This window comes from Hemicordylus capensis, chromosome 2 (genome assembly GCF_027244095.1).
Source record: "Hemicordylus capensis ecotype Gifberg chromosome 2, rHemCap1.1.pri, whole genome shotgun sequence".
NCBI classification, from domain to species: Eukaryota; Metazoa; Chordata; class Lepidosauria; order Squamata; family Cordylidae; genus Hemicordylus; species Hemicordylus capensis.
In genome coordinates this window covers 408,543,099-408,557,361 of record NC_069658.1, presented here as the reverse complement: position 1 = coordinate 408,557,361, position 14,263 = coordinate 408,543,099, and the positions used below count along the sequence as shown (strand labels likewise).

General features: G+C 44.9%; 1 long non-coding RNA gene across 4 annotated transcripts in view; it reads left to right on the top strand.

Moving 5' to 3' along the window:
• The window catches only part of LOC128341769 (uncharacterized), a 53,941-nt gene that overhangs the window by 32,998 nt on the left and 6,680 nt on the right, over positions 1–14,263 (top strand). For all 4 annotated transcript variants that reach the window (XR_008314557.1, XR_008314556.1, XR_008314558.1 and 1 more), the window contains one exon: positions 4,102–4,195. This is a non-coding gene — a long non-coding RNA (uncharacterized LOC128341769). The remainder of the gene's footprint in view (positions 1–4,101; positions 4,196–14,263) is intronic.

Here is a 14,263-nt window from a genome sequence, read left to right as displayed (position 1 = left end):
TATCACTCCCCACCTGGATCCTTCTCGGGTGGATGGCTTGTAATTTTAACTATAGCTCCCTTCCGCTTTTCTTGCGGAGAAGGGATTTTATATTTTTAAGACTTCCATTTTATTTTTAATTCCTGGGCAAATGCTAAAACTGAAAGTAACAAAAGGCTAGTTCTAAGCAGAAGCAGATGTAAAATCAGTAACTCTCCCTGGCTCCTAAATTAACCTTCGGAATCAGAACCTGGAGCAGCAATATATTACTCTGAAGCTGGAGACAAATAATAGCTGTAGGCAATCATGAACCTATTAGCAGAAATGCGTGCTTGCTATAAAGGGCCAAGGGAGTGGTCTGCCTGCAGACACCAAATTCTATAGCAGTTGTGAAGACTAAGATGGGATGTACACCAATAGATCCTGGTATCCCATGTAAGCGACTCAGCTTTCCAACAGAAGAGCGGGATAGAAGCACATAAAACAATAACATTTCACTTTAGCACTGCCCCCCAGAATTCAGTCTTGAGCTGGTGAACAATATCTTAAGGCTATTCACACATGTGAATACCCTAACCCTGCCTAACTGTGTGTGTGTGTGTGTGTGTATATATATATATATATATATATAAGCTTAATAATTTTATTGTCTTTTATTGTATGTTTTAATTTTTGTAAACCACCTTGGGGTTGTCTTTTAACGGAAGGCGGTATATAAATGCAACGATAAATAAATAAATAAATAATAACCCAGACTAGGGCAGCACAGCCTGGGTTAGGCTGCACATGTGAAACACCAGGATCCATGAAGATCCCGGTGCTGCCAGCCAACCTAAGGTTGGCAACATTGTGTTGGCCAAAATTGGGAAACTGAGGGGGCCCATGGTGGGGGGGGGGGATGGGGGGCGGAGGCTGGGCCACCTGGGGCAGGACTTGCATTCAGTGCCCCCTCAGGTGGCAGCTGCTGGGCACACTTACCTGGTGGTGGTCACCACCACCAGGTCCAAGTGGTGGCTGGTGATTGGCTGCTCCTGTTGCTGCACTGCGGCGGCGGAGCAGGGATGGTGGCAAGAGCACCAACAGTGATGTTTAGCACTAGGTAGGGACTTAGGCAGGGACACACAACACCGCAGGCTGCTGCTCTGGGTGGGCCCGTTCACTGCGCCGAAGGCAAGGCAATGCAGGCGGGGCTTGGGAGAAGGCGGGGAAGAGCCCCTACCCGACCTGCGTTCCTCCCCAAAATAAGGTGATCTAAGCCGATTTCAGGCGTGCGCAGAAAGGCCCAAAATAGGGCGATCGCTGTCATTTGGGAGGTAGGCGGCTTGGGATAGGAGCTGTCGCCGCCCTCTCCACTGCATTGGCTGTCGCTGCCTCGCCACCTGCCTGCTCTTTCCACCGCCCATATTGCCCCTTTGCATCCTGCACGGCATGCACCCACTGCCATGCCGTCCTAAATAACAGTCAAGACCAAAAAACCCCACAAATGTAAATATATTTATTTCTTTTTTAAAATGCCGCTGAGGGGATATTTGCCACCATAGGCAGCTGCCTATGATCTGGCAGACACTGCAGTAGCCCCAAGAGGGCTCCATCACACCTGCAGCCAGGGGGTTGGGGTGGGACATGGAGGGAGCAGCCAGTTGAATTACCTAGCTAGGCCCCAGGCAGAAGAGTTCCCACCACCGCCCACACAGTAGAATGGATGCAGCAAAAGAGGGTTGCAAGCAATATTCTGCCATGACAACAGCCGCAATGTGGGCCAGAGGACCTTGATGTATGGCAAAGATCTGAATAAAGGACAAATGGGTGAAGCAATGACGCAAAGCGAAGGTGCTGATAGAACAGTGGTGTCACAAAAACAGAAGTGCTGAGAACACTTACCAAACTTGTTTTCTTCTGTGTCACTCTATAAAAGAGATATTACCAACCGCAACCATTTCGATGCTGAACTCTCCTCCTGGAGGTCTGATCCCAATAGTCCTCAAAGACAAAAGACCGTTTTCAAAATAAACTGTATTTTCCCCCAAAAGGCAGACAAGGAATTTAACAACAAATTCACCCCTGGGCCAAAGATATTTTTCAACTGGATATTCAATTTTGATAAAAAGTTTGGTGCATTCCTAGACATTAAGCAACACAGCTGACATACTGCACAAGGAGACACAGGTGGCTTGAGCACCACCCATGTCCCTGCACATGTGTAAGCTCTGCTGGTGGGGCTGCCTACTCTTCTGTAAGTGCTCCATGCATGCACTTGTGTGGCATGATGCCCATTGGAAATAATGGGTGCTACATCATGCAACTACATGAGCAGAGGGCTTACAATGGAGTGCTGCTGCCCTGCAGCACAGACAAATTTGCAGTGCTTACACATGTAGTGCTCAAGCTGCTTGCATTCCCTTGAGCAGTATGTCAGCCCATACTCTCTTACTTGGAGCTGGCAAAAAAGGGGGGGGGAGCAAAAGACACACAGAACAGCTCATGTGAAAAACAGAGGCTCTACACACGATTGGTGTGTAGAGCCTGCAGGGTTTGTGCTGAGACAGCAGGCTTGACGCGCTCTCCCCGCACAGAATCAAATGTCGAGCCCTGGGTGACCGGACTGGCCACCCACACAACTACAGGCTCCATCACAGAGCCAGTAGGGGCACTGGGATTGGGGGCCACTGGGCCCCCGGAAGTCCCAGGATGCCGCATGTGAGCATGCAGGGCATTCTGTGGAGACCCCTGAGGCCGGGAGGCTTGTTGAACCTCCAAGCTCATCCACCGTTGAACCACCAAGCTTACCCACGAGTCTGGTGGTTCTCAGGATGGGGGAAAACCGGGCTGGGCTTCTTTAGCCTGGTTTCTCTCCATCATGAAAATCAACCACACAGTTTTGTTTTTTTTTAATTAAAGATTGTTATTTATAATAGAAACAGAAAAACGCAAAAGAAAGACATTCTCCATTCTTGAGCTTCCTACAGTTACATATGGCATGTTTCATATAACAATCCAAAATTCACCTTCCCCCCTCCCTCTCAACAAATATCACCAAAAGCAAAAATAGAAATATGAGTAATACAATCAGTGATTGCCAATCTGCTAGTACACTGCCTTCAACCCACATTTTTTTTAAAAAAAATAAATAAATCTTGGATGTGGATGTAAACCTTGTGCTATGTTAAAATTTAGAAAAGGTTTCCAAATTGCCACAAATGTTTCATCTGAGTTATTCCACAAATAAGCGGTGATCTTAGCCATAGAAACATACTCCCATATCCTTAATAGCTATTCATCCACGGTCAGGATTATCTGTGACCACCAACTTGCAGCGTATAGGATCCTAGCAGCTGTAATCATATATAAAGATAGTTCGGAATATTTGGTGGGAATAGAAGGTTTGGTCACGTTTAGCAGAAAAAGTTCTGGTGAATAAGCAAAGTTTATATTTAAAATTTGTTGCATCCTAGTATTGATTTCCTCCCCCAAATTGCTGTGCTTTACTGCAAGTCCACCACATATGATAAAATGTCCCAAGGTGATTTTTACATTTTCAGCAATCTCCCAGGTAATTGTTATTCATCTTTCTAATAGCTACAGGGGTTATATACCAGTAAAAATACATTTTATACCAGTTTTCTCTTAGGGTACTATTTGCAGTCAATTTTATGTTGACCTTCCATTGATGCTCTCATTGTTGAAGGTCAATTGTTTTATTTAAGTTTTGCATCCATTTGATCATACAGTCTTTAATCTGTTCTGTTTCTGAGTTGTATTTCAGCAACAATTTATATATCAATCCCAGTAAATGGTGATCGTTTTTAGTTACTTGCCTCATAGTTTAATAAGCATGGAGAACAAAATATTTGGCCACATTTATATACTTTTACAATTATTAATACCTCATGCCACAGGACAGAATTAAGTTGCAGAATTACAATCATTTCTAATGTTCGGATTAACTACACTTTGCATTTTCTGGATCCTTAGTATTTTTTCTGAAGATTACACTTGCTTTAATAGCATTCATAAAGAATTGGTGCTGTTGAATACCAATGGAGACAGAGAAGATTAATTTTTTCTAGGAGTGAAAGCTTTAAATGACTGGTGCATAATGTGCAACTTTTTCTCTTCTCTCAGGAGCAGACTGGAAAAAATTTGCTTGAATTATCATAATCTTTAGAAAGCAAGAGAAATGATTTGGAGCCATTTACAGCATGACATATGAGCAAAGGTGAATTTGAATATCAACTAAAAGGTGCTTGGGGCATATTGAATCTCATAGCTAAGGGAATGTGTCTTTTTGTGGATAAGAGAAAATAACCTAGGAATCCCATTTAGTCCAAATAGCCAAGAAAGACAGTGGCTGAATTCAGATGTGACACGAAACTGGAGTTAAACATGGCAGAGGTTGAAACTCCAGTACATCTGAATTTGTGAAACTGTGGTTTCGCGACAAAAGTGACCTGCAGTTTCCCTCACCAAACTCCAAATTGAACCTTCAGTTTGCACAAATGTTGTGCCGAGTCCACTGGTTTTGCTGCCCAAGTATTACATCTGATCTTGGACTCCACCCTAACCACAGTTTTGTGCCAGTTTTCAAACCACAGTCATAGAAGCAGCAGCGCAGACAGGCACGAAGTGTTTTGCTCCCCAATAAGGAAACAGCAATGATGTATGTTCACAGGCATAAACACTCCAGGTGACAACATAAGCAGGCCTGGGTGGGGGGCAGGCCCCTTACAGCACTGAGAGAGGAAGATATGTCTGTGGGTTTTTTCTTCTTCTCCTGGGACTGGGTTTAAAAGCCACCTTCAAGCAGGGATCCTTGAGCAGCCAAGTACTAATTTTTTCACAAAAAGGTTGGGGAAGGGGGCCCCAGCCCCTTCCCATTGGGGGTTTCGCAGTCCCTAGGCTTATTTATGAGCAGAACTGGTCACCAGGGTCAGCAGTGCTCCAGTCAAAGGAGAGAGATGACAGCTGTGAAGAAGGAATATGCCCACCCTGGGTGGACCACGCTCACTCAAGAGAGTGCCAGGCCATGGGGACACTCCCTAACAACTCATGAGGAGCATCAAAGGGGAGGGGAGAGAATTGCTGAGCAGAATTGCTAATAATGCATGATGACAAAACAACCCCTTCCCCCACAGACAGCTCTTGCACAAGAGTGTCAGGGCATTGGGGCACTATATTGAGCTAGGTTGCTCTATGGAGGAAAGCCATGGGGATGGGTACCCTGGTGACTGCTCTCCCTGTCTTGGTGTCTGCCACCAGGTAGATGTCAAAGCTTGCCCCCTGCCAGCCTGTCCGCCCATGTGGGCATGTGTATCTTTGCTTGTGTCCTGAAATGGCAACCAACCCTCCTGGGGTCCCTGGAAATTGGGGCTCCCCTCTCCTGTGGTTCCCCACCCCAGCAGATCTGCATACAGCACAATGCCAGGCCAAACTCGAAGATTTTGAATGGGTTTCAAGATCTGTCCACACACCCAAAAGGAACATAGGAAGCTGCCATATATTGAGTCAGACCATTGGTCTATCAAGCTCAGTATTTACACAGACTGGCAGCGTTTTCTCCAAGATTGCAGGCAAGAATTTCTCTTAGCCGTATCTTGGAGATGCCAGGGAGGGAACTTGGAACCTAGATGCTCTTCCCAGAGCAGCTCCACCCCTTAAGAGGAATATCTTACAGTGCTCACACATGTTCCCCCAATCTGCACACGAGGCCATGCTCTGACATGAAGCACCAGAATCTCCTTTGGGTATGTGCAAGGCTTCACAGGGAAGGGGGGGAGGTTTTGCAGAGGTTCTGTTCTATTGGGGTTTTTTTTTTACCATTGAGAGCTAGGGGCCCCTCATAAGCAGGGGTCCCTTTGTTGGGTTAGCTCAACTCATAAGCATGCAATCTGAAGGGAGGTCTAGGGCTCACACCCCTTGCTCCTGTCCAGGAGACTGGCCCTCTCATGAGAGGGCAAGCCCACCAGCAGGGAGCAGGAGTTTGTTTTGCTCTGCATTCACTGCTTTGACTGGGTGATCCCTCACAACACCATCCTAGGCCACGGTGGGACAGATCCCCCCAGGATCCTTTGCCCTCCCTCATATACATATCCCCTCCTAGGAAGTCTCCATATTAACCCCCCCAACATGGAAATAGTGTCCCAACCCCCAACCCCAAATCATGCTTCTGAGGGTCTGTTTGGGTGCAGGGCTCTTTGCGGGGGCTGGTGGTGCCATCACTGTCAGAAGAAGCTTTGGCATGGCATGGCATTTACAGGGATTTAAATGCCCTTTTCATGCTGAGGGTGGGCAGAGCAGTCCTGAAATGCACACTCATGTTTGACATGCCCCCTTCGAGTGTGTGGCCAATTGCGGGCGCTCCACTGGTGTGCTGAAGCTTTGCTCACAGTCTGGTCATGGAGCTTGCTGGGATTGGCCGCAGTGGCTGAGCAGCAGGGAGGGGCTCCCCTCTCCTGGAACTGGTGCTTGGCAGGCCATGGTTGGATTAACATCTGTGGTGCAATTTATAGTTTAAAACTGAAACCTCTGGTTTCATGTCTGAATTCGGCCAGTGTGTTAAAATTAGTAAATACCTGCTTTGTGTCACAACCTAGGCATGAAAAGAAGAAATGTTTTTATATGTTTATCTATGTTTCACGAGAATCATCTTTTCCAGGCCAAAAACAAAGATAGCTTTTGGTCAAAGAGTTCAGAATGCCCTCCAGTGTATTTGTAAAATTAAAAGGAAACCTCCAGTCTAATACAGTAACTGACACACACTAGGGATGTATGCTGCCACACATACACATTTCAGAGCAACAATAGAATATTGTGATCATCTGACTGCCTACACGTTCACCCCTTCCTTTATTACCCTGGTCGTCTGCCATTTCCTGAAACCCACACGACATGAGGGACTTGCTCCTTTCACAGTCAGTACTATGTTCATAAGGGTGGCGAGGCAGGATAGGAAGAAAAGTACTTCTTTTTTTAAAGTACACACACAAAAAAGGTTCAACATTCAAAGCTGAATTTTGAATTTCAGAATTCAAAACCTGGGTAGTCTGTTCAAGCCTGTTTAGGGCTGCTTGTGTGCATGTCCTCTTGGATTTGGTAGATATAAAAACATAAGAACAGCCCTGCCGGATCAGGCCCAAGGCCCGTCTAGTCCAGCATCCTGTTTCACACAGTGGCCCACCGGATGCCCGCTGGAAGACACAGGTAGGAGTTGAGGGCATGCCCTCTCTCCTGCTGTTTCTCCCCTGCAACTGGTACTCAGAGGCATCCTGCCTTTGAGGCTGGAGGTGGCCTATAGCCCTCCAACTAGTAGCCCATGATAGACCCTCCAACTAGTAGCCAATGATATGCAAACATTTGTGTCACAATCAGTTGCTGAAAAACATTTTGTTGAGTTCTCTAATACCTTTTTCTTTTTTTAAAGCTGCCTCCTCATAACCCATTTCCCTGAGTTCTAGCAATACTTCAGGGAGCTGAAAACTTAGGCTTGGGTCTTTATATTCATATTGCAAGACTGAAACTCAGACAGTTTCCTGAGTATTATAACAGCTATTATATTTAGATTCGTCACCAGACAGAACTCTGTGCCCCTTCTTCTTTCCCTCTTTTGATTTTCCTACAGTATTCTTCAGTTTTCCTCCAAAATTCATATTTTTCCTCGTAATCCCTGTCCAAAAGGAGCTCCTTGTCTCCATGCAGTGGAAATTTTCAGAAAGATCAGTTCATTTGGAAATATATTATATGCAGTTCCAAGTTGTTTTCTGATAATTCTGAGGGATGATTTCGGTGAATAACAGCCATTTTTATTGCAGAGTTTCAGACAGGAGATATTTTATTTGGAAAATCCCTATTTCCCCCCTCCCTTGGTTACAAGGTGTTTAAATCACTATCTGAAGGAAGTAGGAAACAGCTGTGGCTAAAATGTGCTTTTTAAAATGTGTCTTCTACACCTCCCCTCTCTTTGCATGCAAAACTGCCAAAATGAAAGCATTAGCAAATATTTGAGGTTACAGAATGTCAGCTGCAGCTCACATATTTTTGGTTGTGATCCGAGAGAACACTGCTTTTCTTTCGCATTGTTCCCACCCAGGGCTAGACAGTTGTAGGTCAGAACATGCTATTTCTAACCTGACCTGGGTCAAGAGACGGACAGCAAGAAGTGCCAAGCCAGGGAGGGGAAGAATACAGCCTGCCTGTAACTTGCCTACCCTGGTTTCATCGGAGTGCCATCCAAATGTTAATTTCCATTAGGAAGCCCAACCCACATAATGACCTGAGTTAGATGGTTATTGGCATTGATATTAATAGTATCAGTCTTTAGGCTGATCAGAAAGGTATGAAAAGACTTGGTAGCAGTGGATCAGCAGAAGGCCAGGATGTGGGTTGCTTGGTTTCCTGCCAGTTAAGTTTGCCAACTGGCCTCCAAATAACTGGGAAATATTTTATACTGACCTTGGCTGTCTATTTTATTAATGGGATGCTTGCAAATGAGAAAAGTAGGCAATACCAACCTGTAGAGAGGCCTGGGATTATCTTGCAATAGCCAAGCTAGATAGTGGGAAGAGAGATAACTTAAATACGAGCTAGAATTCCACATATTTGGGTCCATGAAGGCAGCTGAGATGCTATTCTGTCTTATTCAGTACATTACAGAAATGCATTTTATTAACCCTCTGAGACCTCATTGATATGACAGACTCATTCAGCATGAGAAAAACACTCCTTCATCCATGACTACTCTCCTGACATATTGGGCAGCCTACCTCGACAACAGCCAGCATGCGATGGGAATGTCAATCTTTTAGGGAGAATGATAACTATCTGGAGAATTTTATTCCCACAGTATGCTAAAACCTGGGTTTTGGCTCTTTGTGATCCATCCCATCCCTTAGTTGAGCTGCTGTGACTGTATCATAGCTATTAGCTAACCTGCTGTGATGACAGACATAAAATAGGCAGCACCAGAGGAAAGCTGAGGGAAGGCAGGCATCCCCCAAACAAGAAGCTTGCCACCACTGCTGTTCCCCCATTGTTGGATCTTTGTGGCAACTTGAAGGAAAGGTCCTTTGTACATAATCAGAGTGTGCTTCTAAATATGTAAAATAGAGAGGAGAGCTGGTCTTGTGGTAGCAAGCGTGACTTGTCCCCTTAGCTAAGCACAGGCCACCCTGGTTGCATTTGTATGAGGGACTAGTGTGAGCACTGTAAGATCTTCCCCTCAGGGGATGGAGCCCCTCTGGGAAGAGCAGAAGCTTTCAAGTTCCCTCCCTGGCAGCATCTCCAAGATAGGGCTGGGAGAGATTCCTGCCTGCAAACTTGGAGAAGCCACTGCCAGTCTGTGTAGACAATAGTGAGCTAGATGACTCAATGGTCTGACTCAGTATATGGCAGCTTCCTATGTTCCTATATCAATATGTGTGTAAAGAGCAGCTCCCCGTGGACTCACTTCTGTTTATATTTTGGATGGGGGCATTAATGTGAAATACATTGTTGTTTTTCTTTCAGAACACTACTATGCGTCGGTGACAGAGTGGACTCCCCTAGAAATGCACTTTGCCCCTTCCATGGCTCCCCTTATATATACCGTGTGTGTGTGTGTGTGTGTGTGTGTGTGTGTGTGTGTGTGTGTGTGTGTGTGATATAGATATAGATATAGATATAGATATCCATCCCACAGCAGAGTGTTATGGCGGTTGGTTTCTATTTTACAGATCCTCTAATAGATCTTTTGCAGAGCAATGATAACAGGAACAGGGCTACCAGTGTGCAAAGGTGTCCAATGAACACCAGCTGCCATGCCCCCAGGGGCCCATTGGGCCCTGGCATTTCCCCCTCAACCTGCCACACTCCTGCCACTTGGTGCCATGGCCTGCCTCTTGCTCTGACATTCATCGCCTCCATTGTTGGCCTCCTTTGCTGTCACAGTGCCACTCCTCACCCCCACTGTTTCTCACCTCTACTACGACAACGACGAATATTTATATACTGTGCTTCAACCAAAGTTTTCAAAGCGGTTTACATAGAAAAATAAATAATACATAAATAAGATGACCCCCTGTCCCCAAAGGGCTCACAATTTTAAAAAAAAGGTTGACACCAGCAACAGCCACTGGAGGGATGTTGTGCCGGGGTACTGCCACTCAGTATCTGGCTCCCACAGTGCTGGCGGTTCCATGGGGGTTCCTCACTCAAGCAAAGAGAGAGGCAATGGAACACCTTAGTACTGCATAAGCCGGAGACAAAACGGAAGCTGTGCATGCGCCCCGATGACCAGTCAGGGTGCATGTACTGTATGCTTTCCATTCTGTATCATGCAGTGCTGTTCCATTGGCTCTCTCTCCTCACTTGAGTGAGGAACCCCCATGGAACCCCCAGCACTGTGCAAGCCAGAAACGGAGCAGTGGGAGTGAGGAGTGGCAAAGGAGGCAAGTGGTCCAGGTGAGGAGTAGCTGGGAGGAGGAGGAGAGGCAGGGAAGGAGGCAGATGTTGGAAGTGAAGAGAGGTGGGGGAGAAGGGGGAGAAGAAGGGCGGTGGTGGCAGTATGTAACACTTTTTAAAAATGAAGTAAAAAAATTAAAGTAAAAATTAAAGCAGGGGAACGTTCATTTGTTGGACACAGTCTCCCTCTGACTTTGCTACACCACTGAATGATAGCCATGGCAGTTCCCCCACTCACTACAATTTGCACTAACAAGGGACTTCACACTGGCTCTTAGAACAACCACAGGCCAATACTTGTGCAGGAGCAGCTGCCTGTCAGTATAGCTACTGCCTATTACAGCTATGCAAACATTGCCCATGTATGAGGTAGCACATGAGTTAAGAGCCATTTAAGTGTTAAGTGGGCTGAGTTAAGAGCCAACATATGTACGTGCTTTCCAGCAGGTTCCATGAGGCCACTATTTCTAAATCAGCTCTGACCATTTAAAGTATCATAGGATGCTTTGTCTTTGACCTTCATTAAATGACCTTGAGCATGCCAAATATTCCCTTTCCTCTTGGTTAGCTTTCTCTTATGTGCATTATTTTTATGTATCCTAACCAATCTTTTATCTATGGCTAGGTTTTTAGAAGGGGCAAGGGAACGTTTTCTTCTTGTTTTGGAGCTGTGATCTCCAAGTGTGCTGGGGAAGCTTCCTTATAGTGTAGGCTGGAGTTTTCCCTCTCTGGAAAGCTAGAGTGGGGTATCTTTTTATGTCTCCAGCAGGATTGTTCAAATAAGTGGAATAATTTCTACCCTTACCCCAATTGTTCCAAATGTGAAGTCAGGGGCGTAACTATAATAGGGCAAGGGGAGACAGTTGTCTGGGGGCCCACTGCCTTGGGGGGCCCCCAGAGGCAAGTCACATGACTGACTCCCCCAGCCACGCACCTGCCCAGGCTTCCTTCAGTTGTATTCATCCTCCAAAATTGATGGGAGTGTTAAGACCTGGAGCTACCAGAACAGCATGCCTTTCTCTAGTACCATTAAATCACTTGCATCATCCACAATTTACAAAACCTTTTAAAAAATAATTTAAGATTTCTTTACTTCATTAGCTGAGCTTCAGTGAGGGGGGCCCCATTTTAAAATCTTGTCTCTGGGCCCACTCCAACCTTGCTATGCCCCTGTGTGAAGTGTTCAAACAGCGAGAGGGATGGGAAAATCCCTTCCTTCCCAAGCCAAAGAAAGAAAATATTAATTAGAATGAATTAATCACCATGACTGGTGGCAGAACTATCCTCTCCTTTTTAACCTTTAGATATTAGGACAATTTCACACATTACACAGAGGCAAATCTGCACATACACACAACAAGTAACTGCAGCCAATGACATCTCCGTGGTGATTACATACACTTATATGATATGTGTTTTCGAATAAATGTTTGTCACATTCATAGTGTAATGTGTGAAGTGACTGTGAACTAATATTGCCTGCCATCTTGGGAAGGTGCCAGCACAAAGCAATACAAGATACAAGGCCCTGGTTCCTTTCTTGGCGTTTGCTTCAAGCCCAGTCCTTATTATGCATGGAAAGAGAGTTCCTTTAGTACATGGCAGAAGAGTAATGTTTCTGTTCCCATGGGCAACATATTTTAAAATATCTGTAGTTTACCCAGTAGGACAGAGCAAATGGATAAATAGGAATATAGGCACATAGGCAATTGCCATATACCAAGCCAGACCATTGGTCCATCTAGCTCAGTATTGTCTACACAGACTGGCAGCAGCTTCTCCAAGGCTGCAGGTAGGAGTTTCTCTGATACCAAGGGAAGTTCATTAGCTAATCTTATCTAAAGAGCAGTTCTAAATGTGTCAGGTGATAAAAGACTCCGCCAGCTGAAGCTAGCTCTTGCTCAAAGATTCTTGTCTAGCTGAACCATGGAAAGAATGAATATGTATATGCCATATTTATTTCTCATATCAGCCACTTGCTACTTGCACGAGACATGCTAAACAGCAGGACATCTTGAGAAGAGATTGATTCTGGTGAAAAAATCACGGCAAACACAGGGTAGATTAATGACATAAAAAGCAATTGTCAGTTATATGCCTTGCTATTTTCTATTGAATCCTATTTTAAAAAGGAATTGGTTGGAATATAATTGCAGCCATCAAAATACAAAGTAAAACAGCCTGGGAAATTTCAGGTTACAGTGTCTTGCTTATTATGAATAAACTAAGCCCCAAGGAGAGTTAGACACATGCTTTGATCTCTCCTATTTAAATACAGGTGAAACTTGGAAAATTAGAATATCGTGCAAAAGTCCATTAATTTCAGTAATGCAAATTAAAAGGTGAAACTGATATATGAGACAGATGCATTACATGCAAAGCGAGATAAGTCAAGCCTTAATTTGTTATAATTGTGATGATCATGGCTCATGAAAACCCCAAATCCACAAACTCAGAAAATTAGAATATTACATGGAACCAAGAAGACAAGGATTGAAGAATAGAACAATATCGGACCTCTGAAAAGTATAAGCATGCATATGTATTCAGTACTTGGTTTGGGCCGCTTTTGCAGCAATTACTGCCTCAATGCGGCGTGGCATCGATGCTATCAGCCTGTGGCACTGATGCGGTATTATGGAAGACCAGGATGCTTCATTAGCGGCCTTCAGCTCTTCTGCATTGTTTGGTCTCATGTCTCTCATCCTTCTCTTGGCAATGCCCCATAGATTCTCTATGGGGTCAGGTCAGGCGAGTTTGCTGGCCAATCAAGCACAGTACACTGTATACTTTTCAGAGGTCCGATATTGTTCTATTCTTCAATCCTTGTCTTCTTGGTTCCATGTAATATTCTAATTTTCTGAGATTGTGGATTTGGGGTTTTCATGAGCTGTACGCCATGATCATCACAATTATAACAAATTAAGGCTTGACTTATCTCGCTTTGCATGTAATGCGTCTGTCTCATATATCAGTTTCACCTTTTAATTTGCATTACTGAAATTAATGGACTTTTGCACGATATTCTAATTTTCCGAGTTTCACCCGTAAGTGCAATGGAAATATGCTTAAGTTTGGCTGGATTATGTCCTTAATGTATTCAATACCAAAAATTCAAAATATTATATCATTCTTTTCCCCAGCAATATCACAAAATGGCTAATATGTCAACAAAATGCTTTGGTACTAAAAAAGCCAAAAAGCAAGGGGATCTCCTGAGTGTGGGATTTCCAGAGTCTCAAAAGAGAGGAGAGCAGGTACACTGAGGAATTCCCCCAGGAGACGGGCATTCTAGGCACCCACTTCTGTGTCTCCTTGGGCTGAATGCAGCTCAAGGTAGGAGACACATGATCCTGGAGCCTGAGCTAACTGCACACTGGCTCCGTTAACCCAGGCTACAAGTTGGGCTGAAAAGCCAGGCTAGGCGGTGCTGCCCCACAAGGATTGGGTCTAATCCTGGCAGTTCTCATGCACAGCCTAACCCAGGGTGAGGCTGCACATGAGAACAGTCACCATAACTCTGTTACAAGTCACATTGAGTTTGTTACAAGGAGTCTGTTACAACAGAACAGAGTCTGTTCAGCACATGAGAACAGTCAGAACAGTCTCTCTTGAAGTCCATTAGTGTCGTTAAGCCTTGAATGTTTGGAGGGTGTGCACACCACAACTTAGAAGTGGTTGCAAAGACGGCCCAATCCCAAGTTTCTATCAGACAAACTGGTGGTAGCAGGAGATGGACCTCTCCTGTTGATTTTAATGCATAGTGGGGATCATTCAGAAGGAGGTGTTCTCTTAGGTAACCCAGCCCTAAGCTGCTGAGGGCTTTAAGGATATTTACCAGCAAATACAGGAG